We start from the raw sequence: 17,484 nt of genomic DNA, 5'->3' as shown, positions 1-17,484 counted from the left end.
TGTGTTTCGGTATGGGACATGATTTTTGGCATAGTTTAAAAATGAACTCAGTCTTAATGTTTGATATAAACCAGGGACTCCATTAATAGTTCTCAGTTATTGAAATTCCTCTGGAATAGAGGTGACTGAAGACATTAGCCTCCCTAGAAAGAGAATTCACATTTGTAAAATTCCTACTGCACACTGAGTAACTCTACATGTGCTGTCTTGTTTAATCTAGTGCCGAAAACATCTAACAACTGTGTATTATTTAGTACCAGGTGTCTTGCACTGTTCTCTGGTGATTTGGTGGTGTGAAAAAGTGAGAATGGACACTCAAAGGCCATATATTTAATTTTCATAACAAGCTTTTGGGGTGAATGATTACTATTCCCAGGTTCTATACAAGGTAGTTTCCAATCTGGACTTAAGCTACCGTGTTTCTCCGAAAATAAGACCTAACTGGAAAATAAACCCTGGCATGATTTTTCAGGATGACATCCCCTGAGCATAAGCCCTAATGTGTCTTTTGGAGCAAAATTTAATATAAGACCCGGTCTTATTTTTGGGGAAACACTGTATGTCCTTCTCGCTATGGCCTGTAGAGGAAGCCATCAGATGTCTATTTGCATGGAGGAGTAAAACCTTTATGAGAGAGAACTCACACTAAGGGAAGTTGAGCACAGTGATCTTAACCCAGTTCCAAACATCTTACTGAAAGGGTAAGTAAAATATGGTGTTTACCATTGAAATCCTTGAACTCACTCATAAGGACTTGTGTCTGGGTCCTAAGAAGATAAACGGACATATAAACGAAACAAAAAAATAAAGAGCCATTTCTCTAAGCTTTAGTGCCACCTCTCGTAGGCCCAGCCTAGAAAGCTTTCTGCCTGACATCTATTCTCTTTCTTTCTTGTTTCCTAATACAATCCCAACTTTGTTCAGTTATTCTCTTTTCCTCCTTCAAGAGGACGCTTACTCTGGGGAAACTGGCCCCATCCCTACTCTGGTGGTGGGTTTGAGAGGCGTCCATGTCATCCCTTCCTCTTGCCGTTGATTGGCTCAAAAGTGAGAGGGAAAGAAAGGGGTGGGGACTGCAATCCAGCTTTGCTCGGGTCTTGTGGGAAAATTCTCTCACATTCCTTTAGGAGAATATCCAGGAGCAACCTCCTCTCCCTGGCATGTTCTGGAACTGCTTCAGTTGCTTTGTTACCGAATTCAAGTGAAGCCAAAACACAGAGTAGAACAAAGCCAAGAGAATCATAGGAAAACAAAGCTGAAGCCCCTCTAGTTCATCCACCTAAAAAGCGCTTCGGCAGAAACTATTCCTCCCTGATTTCGTTCTCCCCATCTTCCATGTATTAGATACCCTGTTATAGCTGCACATGTGGCTACAGAACAAAGACATCTCTTTGCGGTTTGGCGTATCCAAATGACTAAGCTCTGGCTGATGTTTTCTAAGCAGAAATGTCATGTGGCCGCTTCCAGGGACCTTCCTTACAAGAAGGCTGGTGCATGGGCCTCGTCTTCATCCTTCCGTCCTTCCTGTTGCAGGAACATGTGTATGATGGCTGGACGTCTAGCCACCATCTTGGACCATGACAACAGAGCTTATCCCTATAGAAAAATGACAGAGTAGTGAGTTGGAAGGAGCCTAGAAGAAGATGAAAGTTGGTCCAGATTTTGTTGAGTTCAGTTGCGATAGAAGCCCTGGCCTTTCTACCTCCAGCCTTGTATGTGTGTGAGAGAAATCAAGCTCATTTAAGCCACTTTTAGTTTGGGTCTCTGTTTCTCACAGCTGAACCTAAGCCTCACTGCTGCATATGCCTTCTTATCTTCGGACTTCTGCTTTATTGTCTCACAGACAATATATTCCACTTGTTTTATCCAGATTGGGTCGAGTTTTCTATTAACCTACAACCAAAAACACCTCAAGTAATAAATGGCATGAGGAATCCTCATCCCCACTTAGCCACGAACTACCTTATAGCTTTGGCACCTTGAGGCATGCCATGTATTGATGGGTACATCAGGATGAATATGGCATTAGAGAGGTGGTGACCATCAGGAGACATGACTGCCCAGCAGCAGCCAGAAGATACGATGATGTCTATCAGAAGGAGAAACTGAGGAGAAAGGTACATTCCACATGGCAGTCAACATGGTAACCAAGTGGATTCATCTTAGAGTTAATGCAAGACAATCCTGAGACTCTCAGACATATTTGAGGAGTATTCCATTGCCTCGGTGGAAAAAGAATTACTTTAATATGCTTTATTTTGTTTAAGTTGAGCCCTTTTTAACCAACAGGTTAATGAGAACAGAAAAAATTGAACTACATATAGATGAAGAAATAAGCGCAGAAAAGTTAAACAACTTGTGCAAGTTCATGTACCTAGTTCTACAATCTAAATCAATGCCAAACCCTTCTAAAGGAACATTGCAATGTCATATTTTATTTCGTTTTTTTGCTTCTTAATATTAGTTACTGCCTCCCTCTAAACAAATGCATCCTTGTGTTTTTTGTTTGTTTGTTTTTTTTTGCCAAAGTTTCCCTAACATTGAATGGAAAACCCAATCCTATTTACAGTAACACCCATTAACCCAAGATAACTGAATGTTGGGGCTTGGAAGTTCCCTTCTAAATATAAGTTCTATGGTTCTTTGATCCAATCTTTAACTATCATTATAAATCAAACCTATATATTTGAGACTCAATTTATATACTTTTAAATAATGCACATATCCCTCCAATCATCTTAAAGATGTAATTTGGTATTGAAATAATTCAAATCACTTTCACTGTTGGATTTTTCAGTTGTTGAAAATTGTCTTTCCAGTTTGAACCAGTCAGCCTCAGCTTTGAAACATGTGCAAATTAGTAAACCTGGCAAAGAGAAAAGACAGACATTTTTCCAAGGACTGGCCAGAAAATGTGTGATTTTTTTCCCCCTGCAGGCTGTTGGCTTACCAATTGCAAAGAGTAAATCTCAAGAGATTCATAAGTTCAATTTGAATAAACAAGCAAAAATTTGGATGCTTATCAAAACTCTAGCAAAACTAGGCCAGAAATGGACCCGGTTTTCTAGTGAGGTTTCCAGTATTTCCTGTTTCCAGTAGGACTGGACTATCTTGGGAAGAGTCTACTAACAACTGGAACCAGCTGGACATAACTGGAGAACACTCAAAGATTGGGAAAAGAAAAAGAAAAAAGATGGTGTATGCTGGTTCACGCTTTGCCAGAGATGGAAATAATTGAAACACGGCACTGAAAACAAAGTATCTACTACTTGACTTGTTGCTTCTTTTATTCCCCTAGGGGGAAAAAATCTGAAGAGTTTTAGTCTTTCTGCTTTTGGTACTGCCCCAGAAAAAAGATCTGCCTGGTGGACCTCATACCAAACACATCGATGCCATGGCTTAGTGCCCTGGGGAGAAAGACGTTATCAACCCTTAGCCATTACTAAGTTATGGTGAATCAATAAATTGGAAGAGGCTACAATGCAATCTATGATAAATAATAGTCTGATAATGAGTCATTCTTCCCTGAGCCAAACAGAACTATCCTCAGCCATTCCAAAGAAGTGGACAATAAATCTATATGGAGAAAGAGATTCTGAGGCGCCATTGAAGAATGCAGTTAACCCTCTGTGGTAAACATGACTGATCAAAGCATAACCTCCCTTCCAACTTCTCTCAGTTGGGTCTCCCTGTACAGGAGAGGTCAGATAGCTAAACAGTACTTCTCAGGCTTCCTTGCAGCTAGAATTCTGAATATCATTTGGATTCATTCATTGGAATCACTAGTACAAGATTTGAGGTGGAGAGTAGGACGGATACTACTCTTCTGCTTGTACTGTTTCTACAGGCAAACACCATTATGGCAGAAATAGTATGATCCTAGTCACCAGTTGTGAACTTTGTAAGAGTCTAGTAAGAGTGGGGTGCTAGCCATCCATTTAGCAAGTATGGATTCTAGGCCAGTACCAGGGCTCACTGATTATAGTGTATTCTTGATAGTGTTGGTGTCCTTACTATGTGCCCCAATTGTAAGCCCCAAAAGGCTTCCTGACTGTGGCAGTTGTTCTGCAGCCAACAGCTCCAGCAGCCACTTCCACATTCGGCAAGCAGCTTGCTGATGATGGAAGATTTAGTCACCAATGTGGTGTCTCTGTTCCGTAGCATGGCTTTGAGAGTTGTTCTAAAAGCCCAACCTTCCCAATAATTCTGTAAGCCACTGAGTACTCCTTAATAAGTCCCTTTTTGTTTTAAAATGACTAGAGCACGTTGTTTTCTGCAGCTGATGTACCTCCTCCAAAAAGGTACATCTACAGGAATCCCAACTTCTTCCCAGTTTTTTGCACATGGCAAACTGAATGAGGATGAGGGTGGAGTATAAAACAGAAGGGGTGTTTCCAGGATTTCAGTGGCCTAGGGAGATTTTTACCCAGGAAGCCGTTTCTGAATCAATGAGTTGTGAAAGAGAGAGAACATCAGAAGCCAAGAAATGGAGCCAAGGTCAGAAATTAAATTCTGCATTAAATGGGAGTGGTTGAGATGAAGAAAGAGACTGAGGATGAGCCGAGAGGTCTGTAGCAAAAGAAGTTGAGGGTGTGGAACAAGCAGGGAGATGCAACTCCAGGCAACCCCAAGTTCTGATTGTTGTAGTCTATTGGTCCTTAAGAATTCGGTAGAAACTCACTTAAAATCTCATCCTACACACCCTTGTAATTCCAGCTTTCCTCCCAGCACACCGAAGGGCTTTGGAAAGAAGAGTGGGCTCACATTTCTAATAATCGTCCCAGGTTCCCCCTTCCACCGCTTTCTCCATCTCTGCTTTGGATGCCACCCTCCAGAGAATCTGCACCTTTCCTCAAGGTGTTGCCTCAGGCCGTCACTTCAAAGCCTTAACTTCCCAAAGTGCTACCAGATCAAGACAGGGTGTAGCATACTTCACTCAAGGGTTGGGATATTACATCACCGCTTACTACAGAAAACCACAGAGTTGAATGAGAGGCCCTTTCTTTAAAGTTTCTTGACCTATTTGGCCTTCAAAGAATTCTCTTTGGTTCTTTCATTCGTTTGGGTTCCTGCTTCCCAAATGCTGCCAGGTCGTCAAGACCCTCCTCTTCCTGCCAGAAAACTCTTATTTATTTCTTCTGTTTAACAGTTTAGATTTTTGTCCGCTTCCTCATCTAGCTTAGCCTGTCCAGATGACCCTTTCTCTAGGCAAACTGGCCCACTGAGACAGCTTGTCTTCTAAGCAAGACTCTGTCACGAGCTCTTAAATCAGGATACAGGGTGGATTTGAAAGCACAGGAGAGAGGGTTTATCTGAAGCAAAATCCCAGAAGAAAGATAAACCATAGCATCCTCCTCAGATGGAAAGGGTGATTCACCTTGAACCCTTCCCATTGAGATGGGAGGAAAGCAGCAGGGGTTGACAGTGGCAGAGGGGGAAGAAGAAGAGAAGAAGAAAGACTCTTCTTGCTCTCCTTCCTGTAAGGCTGGGAAGCTATTGGACAGGTCCTTTTACCTTTTGACTCAGCTTTCATTCATCCCATGGTGGTAGAACATTATGGTTAAGAGTCTGCCTGCAGTGCCAGGCGGCCTGAATATAAATCCTTGCTCCGCTATTTACCACCTGCATGGCTTTCAGGCAAGTTTGCCTGACTCTCTGTGTTGGTAAGATGAGGATAACAATAGCACGTAGTATCTTATAGAGTTGATGGGAGTATTAAATGAGAAAATGTACAAAGTGCATAGAACAGTGACTGAAATATCTTCAGTGCACAATAAAAGCCAGCTATGATTATGGTAAGAAAAGGGCCCTCTTGAAGGAACCAGACTGAGAGGGACACATCTAAGACCCAGCACAAAACAGAGTAAGATTAAGGGGTAGAGCTCCCATCTGGCTATTTGAAAGCTGTGCCACTGCACACGCTGCTTAACTTGTTCAAGGCTCAGTTTCCTCATCCATAAGATAGGGGGATTATACCTACCTCACGGGGCTCTCTGAGGATAAAAGACACTAATGTTTTACTATAGGAGCATAGCACAATGACACTAGTGAGTCCCTCCTTGTCCAGGAATTTGTCTTGTTGCCAGGCTGACCTCTCTCATTCTTAGTCTTCCACAACCAGCCATTGGGAATTAAAATCACCAGTAATAGTAAGCTGTGAATGTCTCCATTGCCTTCTTTTCTCTACATTTCCTCCTGAATTCTCAATTGATCTTGTGAACAAAATAAAAGTGAATAAAATAAAACGGAAGCAACGCTGAATATACTTTTATAATAATAATTCTTACCACCAGCTGACTGAATAAAGCAGACTTGCCAGAGGGCACACAGAATCCATTTTTTTCTTTCTCTCCTTGCCCATTCATGGTGCTACCCCTTTGGCCCTCTTCCCTACTCTGGGGTGAGATGTCAGGTGCGGCCTCATAGCTTTCCTCATCATTCTTAGATCCTAAAAAGGCCTCAGGTTATTTTCAACCATTAAAGAGACCAATCCAATGCAAAATTACATAATCAAAACTGCAGACTTCCACAATTTGGATGGGTCTTGAGGATGTCATGCTAAGTGAAATAAGTCAGGAGAGAAAGACAAATGCTGTGCAATCTCCCTTACATGTGGAACCTATAAAAACCAAACTCAGACATATAGAGAGTAGTGGTAACCGGGGGTTATGGGGTGGGGAAAATGGGGAGATATTGGTCAAAGTGTATAAACTATTAGTTATAAGATTAACAAGTTTGGGGATCTGATGTACAGCATGGTGATTATAGCTAATAATACTGTATCTAATACTTACCTGAATGTTGCTAAGAGAGTAGATCTTAAATGTCTCACCTCAAAAAAAGAAATGGTAACTATGTGATGAGGGGACATGATGGCTAATAATGCAGTGGTGATTACTTTGCAATTTATAAATGCATCAAATCAAAGCATTGTTCACCTTAAACTTACACAATGTTATATGTCAATTTTACCTCAACAAAGCTGGTGGGAGGGACTCTACAAGCTTACACCTGGTTAAAACTTTGCCCATCCCCCAACACAAGCTTGCAGTCGATAAGGGGAAGTGGTCAATTTGTCTCTCCTTCTTACTCCACCTCCTCCCCACTCACTAGTTACTGATTATGAACCTTCAGGTCCAGTACAGGGGGCTGGAGGATGAGGTGAGGGAAAGAACTTACTTGAGTGAAGCACTTGTTAAAGGGCATTGATACCCCATGGCATAGCAGATGCTGTCTCTTTAGAAAAGAGCTTTTGTTGCTGTCTCTTTAGAAAAGTTCCTGCTAGGCACCTTCCAGCTCTTTTGTCCTAGAGAATGCATAACTTCCAGCTGGCTGCTTAGAAAGCTCCCCTGAGCCGTGACTTCCAACAGCCAACTCTTCCATGAAGGTAAATGAGCAACTGTCATTTGCACACCCTCTTGCATTTTTACCGTTCCCCACAGCCTGAACCCCAGCTTCCTAAGGGAGAGTCCATAATACAACATTTTCTAGTTCCCTTGGTGCTAGGGCATGGACATGTGACAAAGATTTTGCAAACTAGAGGCACATAGGAGGTTAGTCGTATGAGGAAACAGACAGGCTCTGACATGGGTGACAGCAGGTGCAGCTCAGTTCTGGAGTCAACAGAGGGCCAGCAGCAGGTGTCTCCCCAGGGTGACATTCGGAGACTTGTTCCCAAAAGACCAGGCTTAAAACCTGTTCCAAAGTGTCTGTAAGTCACTTACACCCCCAACTAAACCCCTCACTAGGATTTCCGGGAGGTAATTCCTGCCCGTTCTCAGGAATTTTTTTGTTTTCCTGTTCCCGAATCCAGAGATATAAACTGTTTTCTGTTCTCCACGATGAATTGTTGCCACAAAGTGATGGCCGATACTACCAACCACCTGGTTTCAAGGAGCCGATTTTCCTGATTTCCCGACCAACTTTTCTCAGGATTCAGGACGGAAAAGCAAAAAACATTCACGAGAATGGGTGGGATTTCCCACCCGGAAACCCTACCCGTCCACTGACTGGAGGGGGTGCTGCTGTCTGTGATTGGGAACTCGCACCCACAGAAGACCCCGTAAAGGCCATTGGTCCAGCTCTCTGAAGATAATCCCAGGCCAGCTCCCTTCCAGGGGGCCACATCCCCGGGGTATGCAGCTTGCTCAGCTACTACCTACCACCTGTCTTCACTCTGCTGTGAGACAGAAGGTGATTGGCCCAGCCTCCAGCTTTCAGACTCTCCCTGTGAGAGTCAGACTCCAGTCCCTGGACCCCTAAGCTTCAGGAGACACACCCATCTCTGCAAGCAGCTCTCTAAAAGCTGGCCTAAGGTGAAAGGCATGCACTCCTTTCCCCACCCCAGGTAGCAGGCACAGAAACGCCCAGAACCCTCATGATGCACCCCACGAAAATTTTTTTTTTCTCCACTGGCCTTCTCACCTCTTTCTTCTTTTCTCCTACAGCCCATGCACGGTTCTTGGACTAACGTTGGCAGAACTTGATAATTTTTTAGCATGTTCTGCAGGGAGCTCTGGCCCCTTGCTTTCAGTGAGGCCAAACTAGACAACCACTGTACAGTTCTCAGCTTCTGAAACACTCGAGGACAGAGTCCCTTTTTAACATCCTGTTAAAAATAAACAGGCACGATGAATTGAATTTTTCAAAATAAAACCACACCAAAATTAACAGTTAGCTCAAGATTCCAAATTTTCATCAAGTTCTCGTTCAATAATGTTAACCAAGCCAACATTTCCGGTTTCTGCTATCAGCACTGAAAACACACATCCACTCATGTTGACAGGCTCTAACAGACTGATTCATGGGGCGGCATTAACAGGCTGCACTGAGTTGACAGGTTGTCAAAGCAATATATGGGCAGGGATGACGTCAGAAGACTGTTCCATCATTGCTGCCGGCAGCTTGTCCTCACTGTAGGGAATGCCAGGTATGCTGTGAAAAGGTGGAAAGAAAAACACTTACCTGATCTTAATCTGTGTGTAAGCCAAGTCTCACAGGCAGCCCTGACTTGAGGGAAACAGGCCACACACTAGTTCTGTAATGTTTTTCTTGCCTGTTATTGCAAGACCCTTAGCCTTCTCTATCTTCAAAGTCCCCCCAGCAGTTTCTGGGAGTCCCTTGAAGGTACCTGGTGTGTACTCAGAGACTCTCAGCTACACTGGATATATATAGTCCTGGATTCCTAGAAAGAACTACAGCAGAAGCTTCTCATGCTCATAAAGTCACACCAAACAGACGGCAAAGATATGATCGAGCCACACATGTTTCCATAAAGCCACTGTAGACTGACTGCATGCTATTATCGAGGCCACCCGCTGTGGCTGCTGCCACTGTAGTCACAGGCTGCCAAAGTGGCACCAAAGGGTTCCACCTCCTGCATCACTAGGGAGAGCTCTCTTCTCTCCTGGGTAGAGAGGGTGGGTCTCAATGCTGATGTGACTTGGGTTTCCAGGCCTCACATAGATTCTGGATAAACTACTCTTGAGTAAGACTTGCGTGTGTCCCTGTGGCTGAACCCGAAGGAAATCTGAGAAACAGGCCCTGGCAGGGACTGCTAGATTCAGACTCCAAGACATCCGCTGTGGACCACGTGTAGGACCTGAGTCTCCTTCTCAGAGGATGACTTCCATACTGGGAGATGCCAGGAGAATGCACGACGAAGGTAACTTTGTGTAAACCCAGGCCTAGGCGCGCCCTAGGGTGAAAATAGCTTCGATTCTAACTGACAACCCTGACTTCCCACAGATTGAAAGCCACACCATTTTTTTTTTCCAGAGAAAAAATATACTATTTTTTTCACAGAGAAAAAGTTCAACAGGTTAAAACTGCAATTACTTTTGCACCAACCTAATATGCTAGATAGACGTGGACATAATCGCCTACAATATAATAGAATGAATTATTTAGCAGAGTACTAAAAAAAGTACAAACAACAACTATACACAATTCTGTATTTTTATTTGAGCCAAAGCTGTTGTCCACAGCTAAGATTTAAATATATAATCATCCGCATATATTTACTGATTGCCTACAATGTGTCAGACACTCTGCTAGACCTGGGAGATGGAGAGATAAGCAGATAAGGACTCAGTCCTGCCCTTAAAACTCTGACTGTTTAGTCCGTCGTTACACAGGCCTGGAGAATTAGAGACATGGCTCTACTAGATGTCTATTTGTGTGAACAACCAAGGAACCTCTTTTGAAAGAAGTCCATTCTTCAGCATTAATCATCCACCAGGTACGGCATAGATTATTAGCTAATCCATGGTTTGGTTGCTCTCTAGCCAGCTGTGGCCATGTGGGTGAAATCACGTGGTACAAAACATGGCTACCACCTCCTCCCTAGGGCTGTAGGTGGGCTGTCCTCTAGAAGCGTGGGTAGACTGAGCCCACAAGTTGACATTGTTTAATATCAGCAAGCAGGTGTGGAAGATCAGTCAAGGTTGTAGGGCAATATGGCCAAGGTACAGGGAACAGAGTGGTCATTCATGCCAGTCCAAACATAAGAGAAGAGATGGAGTGATTGATTGATCAATCACCCACTTCTGTAATATTGGGTTTCCTGACCTCTTTATGTCCTCTAATTTCTACTGCTTAGGTTGATTTACGTATTTTTTTTTGCCTTAAGGCAAGGTCAAAATAAGCTCAGAACCTTACTCATCTCCCAAAATTTCCTCTTAAATTTCCAACTCCCAAGGAAAAGGTGTTCCTTTATCTGACTTCTGTCCACAGCACTACCGCAGTCCCCATCACCCACTCCTGAAAACTTGACACTCTCTTTGACGGTGCTCTTTTGCCTGCCCCTGTCTTAAGTCAATTACTAATGATGTTGGGAGGCAGTCCAGAGTAATCAAAGAGCATGACTTTTGGAGACTTCCAAAGCTGAGTACAAATTCTAGCTCTAAGACTCACTAACATGTGATCTTTAATAGGTTACTGAATTGACCCGAGTCTCAGTTTTGTAAAATAAGACTAATGACACCTACCTTATGATATCATTGTCGGGTTCAACAAAATATTGTAAGAAAACTCCCTAGCACAAGACTACGTAGTGAACTCTCAGTAACCATAAGCTCTTCTGTGTTACCTTTGACAGGCATTTCACATCTATTATCTCATCTTGTTTTCTTTGACACACCCTAGTGTGACAATAACCTCCTTGTTTTCCATTGTTTCCCTCTCCAACCCATTATATACTGAGCTGTCAGGAGGCTCTTTCTATAAACAGCTCCAATGCCTTCACTGCCCAGACTGGAAATATTTAACAACCCCTCCAATGTCAACTCATACAAATAAAGTTCAGACTCTTTAGCTTAGCATTTACATTTTCAGATTTAGCTACCCTTCTTTCCTCCCTATGAAAGCCTCTGACCTACTCAACCTTCACGAGTCACCAATTACCCCCAAATGTTCCATGCCCCTGCTTTTCTTTACACTGTTCTGCCCCCCTAGAATGCACTCTCCTCTTCGTTCCTTTCTATCAAAATTTTATCCATCTCAAAGTTCCATTTATTTTTACCTGACTCACGAAGGCTTCCTGAATCACCAGTTTTAAATCAACTTTCTCTTTGAATTTCCACAGAACATTGTAGCACCTCGCAAATGGTATTATCAATGTAACAGCCTCCACTCTTTTGTGGCACAAAGCAGAGATGAAATAAATATATTCAAGTACCAAACATGCTATAAAGTCTTAACATGCATAAGAGTTACATAAACTCTTTTCTTCATAGCTTATAGATAAGATTCCATGTTTTGGGTAATAAGACCCAAACACCCTGCCTACAAATGATTGAATAGTGTTTTGTATCTGAGTCAAAGTGTCTGTTTTATAGGCAGTTTCTCCTTCTAGGAAAGTTTGAATTTGACCACATAGAGAGAAGTTGGAAGAAACAGCATTTGAGAGAACCTAAGCAGCTACGAGAGAGGCCGGTAAGCAGACATCATGGGACAGAAGCTGTGAGTGAGCAAAAAGCATGAGCTCAAGCAGAAAGTACAGGGAGCAAGTCATAGATGGACACTTAGTTGAGTAGAAGTGACAAAGGGAAAGCTGGGTCACCAGAGAGATGACCCACTAGAGTTGCTGCTGAGACCCTGAATGGTATGATGTCCCAAGCAAACTTCCAGGTCTGCACTGTGCGAACTCTTCAGCTGATGTTGACTTTCTGTGCTTCCTTACCAGCTAAGCACCCCTACAGTAAACACCCATCACTTTGGGCAACTAAGTAAATATTTGTTCTTAACAGCCTAGAAGAGCCTTCCGTAGTACACCCAGGCATGAAATAGCTCTCTTGGGGCCTCTGTTTTTTCCTCGGTGACAGAGTTAATCCTCTCTGTCTTGCCCCATAGCACATTAGTGAAATGCATAAATGCTCATGACCTTTCATACTGTCCAGACAGCAAATATCTCAAGTTGCTGAGACCTGACTGCCTTCATTCTGACCTCGGCTCTTTATTGATCGATACCATCTTGTTTGAAAGTTCTGGCTCATTCCCTTGTCTTCTAATGGCCATAGGTGAGCTTCTTAAACCAATAGGTTCCTCAAGAGCATTATCTCAACTTTATAGGTGAGGCAGTTGAGCCAGAGAGAGATTGAAGCCTGACAAGGGGTGCAGTAAGGTGTAGAAACAAAAATGTCATTTAGAATTCCTGAGATATCCAAGCCATTAGGGGAGACTGGTCCCTATGTGAGTAGACTAAGATGAATGAACATGAATTTTAAAAAATGAAAGAAACCGTTTACCATCTTTAAAAGTGGGTAGTAACTGAAGCAGCAATTTAACATAATGATAGATTTCCTTCTGAGAGCCCTTTCAACACCTCCAGAAAATGATAGATTCTAAGCACTTACTTGAAGCATCAGGCTCTATCAGTACAAGCAAAGATTTAATCCAGTAATGTCATGGATCTGAAGCGAGTTGGCTGCCCTGCTTTTCTCACCTCTGAATTTTACTTCATCAACAAATTTCCCTTTGCCAAATGCTCCTCTGTGTCAATAACTTGAGAACCAAATCAGCAGAGATAAATTCACACCCAAATAATTGAAAGCCCAGAATGGAACCAACTGGCAGCAAAGAGAATTAATCCTCAAAATAATCATGAAAGAGTAAGTTCATCACCCCATTTTAGAGAACAGTAAACTGAGTCTCCAAAAAACGCTAAATAAGTCATCATGACCACCCAAGAAGCAGAAGATCAGAGCCTCAAATCCACACTGCTAACTTCTTATACCACCCTTTCTCTACTAGTTCATGATTCTGCCTTTTTTTATCCTGCTATTTAGATAAAGCTGGTTATTACCTACATTTCAGTTTTCAAGCAGATATTTAGACTCTGTAAACTGCAGTCTTGACTAAAAAGAAAAAAAGGAATTATTCACAGTTCACATAGGCTTTGTAATGAGCTGAGTTTGGTATAGTAATTTAAACAATCATCAATTGGCATACAAATCAGACAACAGAGATACACATTAGCCTTCAGATAAATGTAACATCACACACCCAGAAGCAACCAATACTATGTACAAGACCCTGAAGCTGCTTGGGGTGAGCATCTAGTACTTTTATGTTTTGTTATGTTTTAATCTCCTGTGCTACTGTTTTTCCTTTTTAGGTAATAAAAGCGCTCTTTCCTAAGAAATCCATTCCATGTTGACCTCCAGAATCATCACCTGGAGGGTCAAATCACTCCTTTCTCCTAAACACAATAATTGGTTCAGGCCTAAACTTGGATTCAAGCAGGCCAATCAGAATTGTCTCTGAAATTTGATATGTGGACACATTTATGGATCATTAGCTAGAAGGGTGCAAGCTCCAGCCTTCCGGCAACCATATTTTCAGGGCACAAAGAGCCCAATTTAAGGAACAGATTATTAGAGATAAGCAGAGACAAGAGATAGAGAGAAAGAGCCAATAAATTATCCCCATTAAGTAGAATTTTGGCTACAAGCAATCAAAATTATCCTACCAAATACAATAGCAGATCCAGTATTTTTGTAAGAGCTGACAAGTAGCTCACATGTTTCTGGCAGGGGAGAGAGTGACAATAAAAATGTGAGTATTGTAGGTTCATATAGGGTGGAGTCTAACATAAATTTACCCATTTCATGCGGAGATTTTTTTTTTGAAGAAAGAATGAGTGATCAAATGAGAGAAACATAAGGAGACAGTAAAATATCCTGAGGTAACCATCATTAATATTTTGGTATCAATATGATTTCATGCAGGGTCTGTGAAATTTTTGCTGTAAAGATCCAGATAGTAAATATTTTAGGCTTTGTGTGCCATATGGTCTCTATTACAACCTGCCATTGTATCCATAAACAATACAAAAACGAATGGGTATGGCTGAGTTCCAAGAAAACTGTATTTACAAAAACAGATAGTAGGCCAGATTTGGCCTACAAGCCATAGTTTACTGACCCCTAGGATATAGGAACAGCTGCTCTAACAGAAACTCAAACTTATGGTGACATAAATAAAGTAGAAATGCATTTCTCTATCAGGAACAGTTTGGGCATAAACAGGAAAGAGCTGTTATGGCAGCTACTATATATCAGACACCCAGACTCCTTCCATGTTGTTGCTCTGCCAGTCCTAGGATGTTGCCCTCATGTACGTGATCTGACATGACTTGGTGGGGCTGGGGAAACTTTCCTCTTTCCCTCTTAGTTCTTCTGGTTGGACAAATCATTAAAATTACGTAAGGCAGATTAGCCAGAGAAAATCAAGTTTTAATACATGCATGTGGGGAATTTACATAAGCATGAAAATTCCAAAGACAGTAAGGCAAAATGAGGTATCTATGTCATCCTGGATTAAGGAGGGGGAGTTAGGGTCTGGGACTTCGAAGGGGAAGAAAGAAATTTATAAGAAAATGAAAAGAGTTAATGTTTAGTAAATAAATGTTTGTTGGGCTATTTTGAAACAATGGGACACAGAGAGGACTTTTATCAAATAAATGGGCCTTGCTAGGTGCCACACTGGTTTATATTACACTATAGTTAATAGTGTAGGTCCCCTATCTTAAATTCCTTTAGACAGCAGGGGTGAGGTCAAAGGTTCTTCCTGAGTCTTTCGTTTCTTAAAAATAATCAGTTTAAACTAATCAGTATTGAAAAGAGGCATATTTGGGATTCAGGCAAACTCTGCTCCCCCTCAACTTACTGCCATTTCCATTATCCAGCCAGTAGGAATGGAGAATGGGGGAGGGGAAAGGGGGAAAGGAAAAGGATATCCCTTCCCTTTAAGTGTGCCGGACAGGAATTGCACACATCATCTCACTCAAATCCCACTGGCCAGAATTTAGTCATATGACCATATCTAGCTGCAAAGTAGGCTGAGAAATGTAGGCCATATTCTTGGCAGCATGTAGCTAGTTAAAAATTAGGGTTTGTTTGTTTGTTTACTATAGTAAAAGGGAAAAGAGGTATTTGCAGACAACTAGCTGCCTTTGCCACTTTTCCTTCCTGTCTTTCACTTTAATCATATATGCATGTGAGAACAGTTTCTCATTCTCCTGTTTCTATCCCACAAGCTGGGAAGAAACCCAGGAAAGAAGAAATGACCAGGACACGTATCTTCATTGTCAAATTAATAGAATAGCTACTGTAATCTAACCAGTTAGAAGGCGCATACGTGTCCTTTAAAGATGGTAAATTAAAGTTATATTATCAGGGATAATATGACCATCTTGTCTAAACTTAATGTTTTTCAACAGGAGACTAGTTTTAGCAGTGAAGGATATGTGTGTGTTTGGTTTAGATGCTTGAAAATAAGTCAAGTGTCATTAGGACTGGGAAACACTTCTGACCCTTCTATTTTGGGACTCAAGTCTCTCCACCAGCAGGTGAAATAGTAACCGAGACTATGCCTTTGAATTAAAACAGGTTCTAGGAGATAGAAAATACAAGACACAAAAGAGAATATGAGACTTGGTGAATTCTGAGAGCATAGTACACCATCTGACAATTAAGTTCGCGAACTCATCCTAGAAAAAGTGCTACATACCTCATTGCTGAATATCACTATGGTCACCTTCGAAGTACTCCCCTTCAGAAGCTATGCACCAATGCCAGCACCTAGTCCACCCTTCAAAGCAATTCTGGAACTCTGGAACTCTTTTTCTAGAATGGCCATCTGAGCTGTCGTCATATTACCCTTGATGCCCTGAATGTCATCAAAATGTCTTCCTTTCAATATTTCCTTTATCTTTGGGTAAAGAAAGAAGTCACTGGGGGCCAGATCAGATGAGTAGGGAGTGTGTTCCACTACAGCTATTTGTTTACTGGCTAAAAACTCCCTCACAGAGTGTCGTATGAGCTGGCGCATTGTCATGATGCAAGAGCCACGAATTATTGCTGGAAAGTTCGGGTCTTTTTCGTCTCACTTTTACATGGAGCCTTTTTAGCACTTCCAAATAGTAAACTTGGTTAACTGGTTGTCCAGTTGGTACAAATTCATAATGAATAATCCCTCTGATATCAAAAAAGGTTAGCAACATCATTGCAATAAGTTCACGAACTTAATTGTCAGGCCTTCATATGTCTCAGAAAATGAGGTGGAGTGAGCGAGCCAGGACTTAGTTTGGGGGGAAAGAGTTAACGAGAGAGGAAAAAGAAAATGAAAGAAGGAGGAACATTAGGACAAGACAGAGCATCTGTCTGGATCATGGCGGTCATGATCTAGAGCCCCAAGAGGCATATCCTGCGGTCTGAGCAGTGCACACCCCTTACCCACTTTGGAGAGAAGGGGATGAGCTAGCCTGGAAGCACAGTTGATTTTCTACACCCCCAACTCAGGAAAGTTTTAATATAGCCTTGCAACCTCTGAGTAAAACACTGCTCAAACTTCCCCTGGAACACAGGTTTTTAGGTAATGGCTTTGGAGAGGGCTGCCAAAATGGTACCTGGAACTGGGAAAAAACAGTTGCTCCTTTTCAGTTACCAAAAAACATCCTGTTGGTGGATTATAGGCTGACTGAGGATTCCACTCACGACAGGAAAACAACTAAAGGGACAAACTGACACAAGTCCATGTGCCCAGGCCCAGTGCATGGAAGGAGACATACCTGTCCTATGTGATGTGTCTATCACACACGATAGATAGATAGATAGATAGATAGATAGATAGATAGATAGATAGATAGATAGATAGATAGATAGATGTATAGATAGATAGATAGATAGATAGATAGATGGATGGATGGATGGATGGATGGATGGATGGATGGATGGATGGATGGATGGATGGATGGATAGATGATAAACTGCCTGTATGCCCCAATCCCACTTCTAGATTTTAAAGCCCTTAAGAATTGGTGATTTATGTATCAATCTTTGCATTCCTGAAGGAACAAGCACCAGCCTTTTTATATGTGTTGATTCCTTGAATGAAAGATTACCCAACCTGCCACTTGTTAAAAAAAAAAAAAATCTATTAAGAACCTATTAAGTGCCAGGCACCAGTTATCTGGGATACAAA

The sequence above is a fragment of the Rhinolophus hipposideros genome (genome assembly GCF_964194185.1).
Source record: "Rhinolophus hipposideros genome assembly, chromosome: 1".
NCBI classification, from domain to species: domain Eukaryota; kingdom Metazoa; phylum Chordata; class Mammalia; order Chiroptera; family Rhinolophidae; genus Rhinolophus; species Rhinolophus hipposideros.
This window is presented reverse-complemented; position numbering follows the sequence as displayed.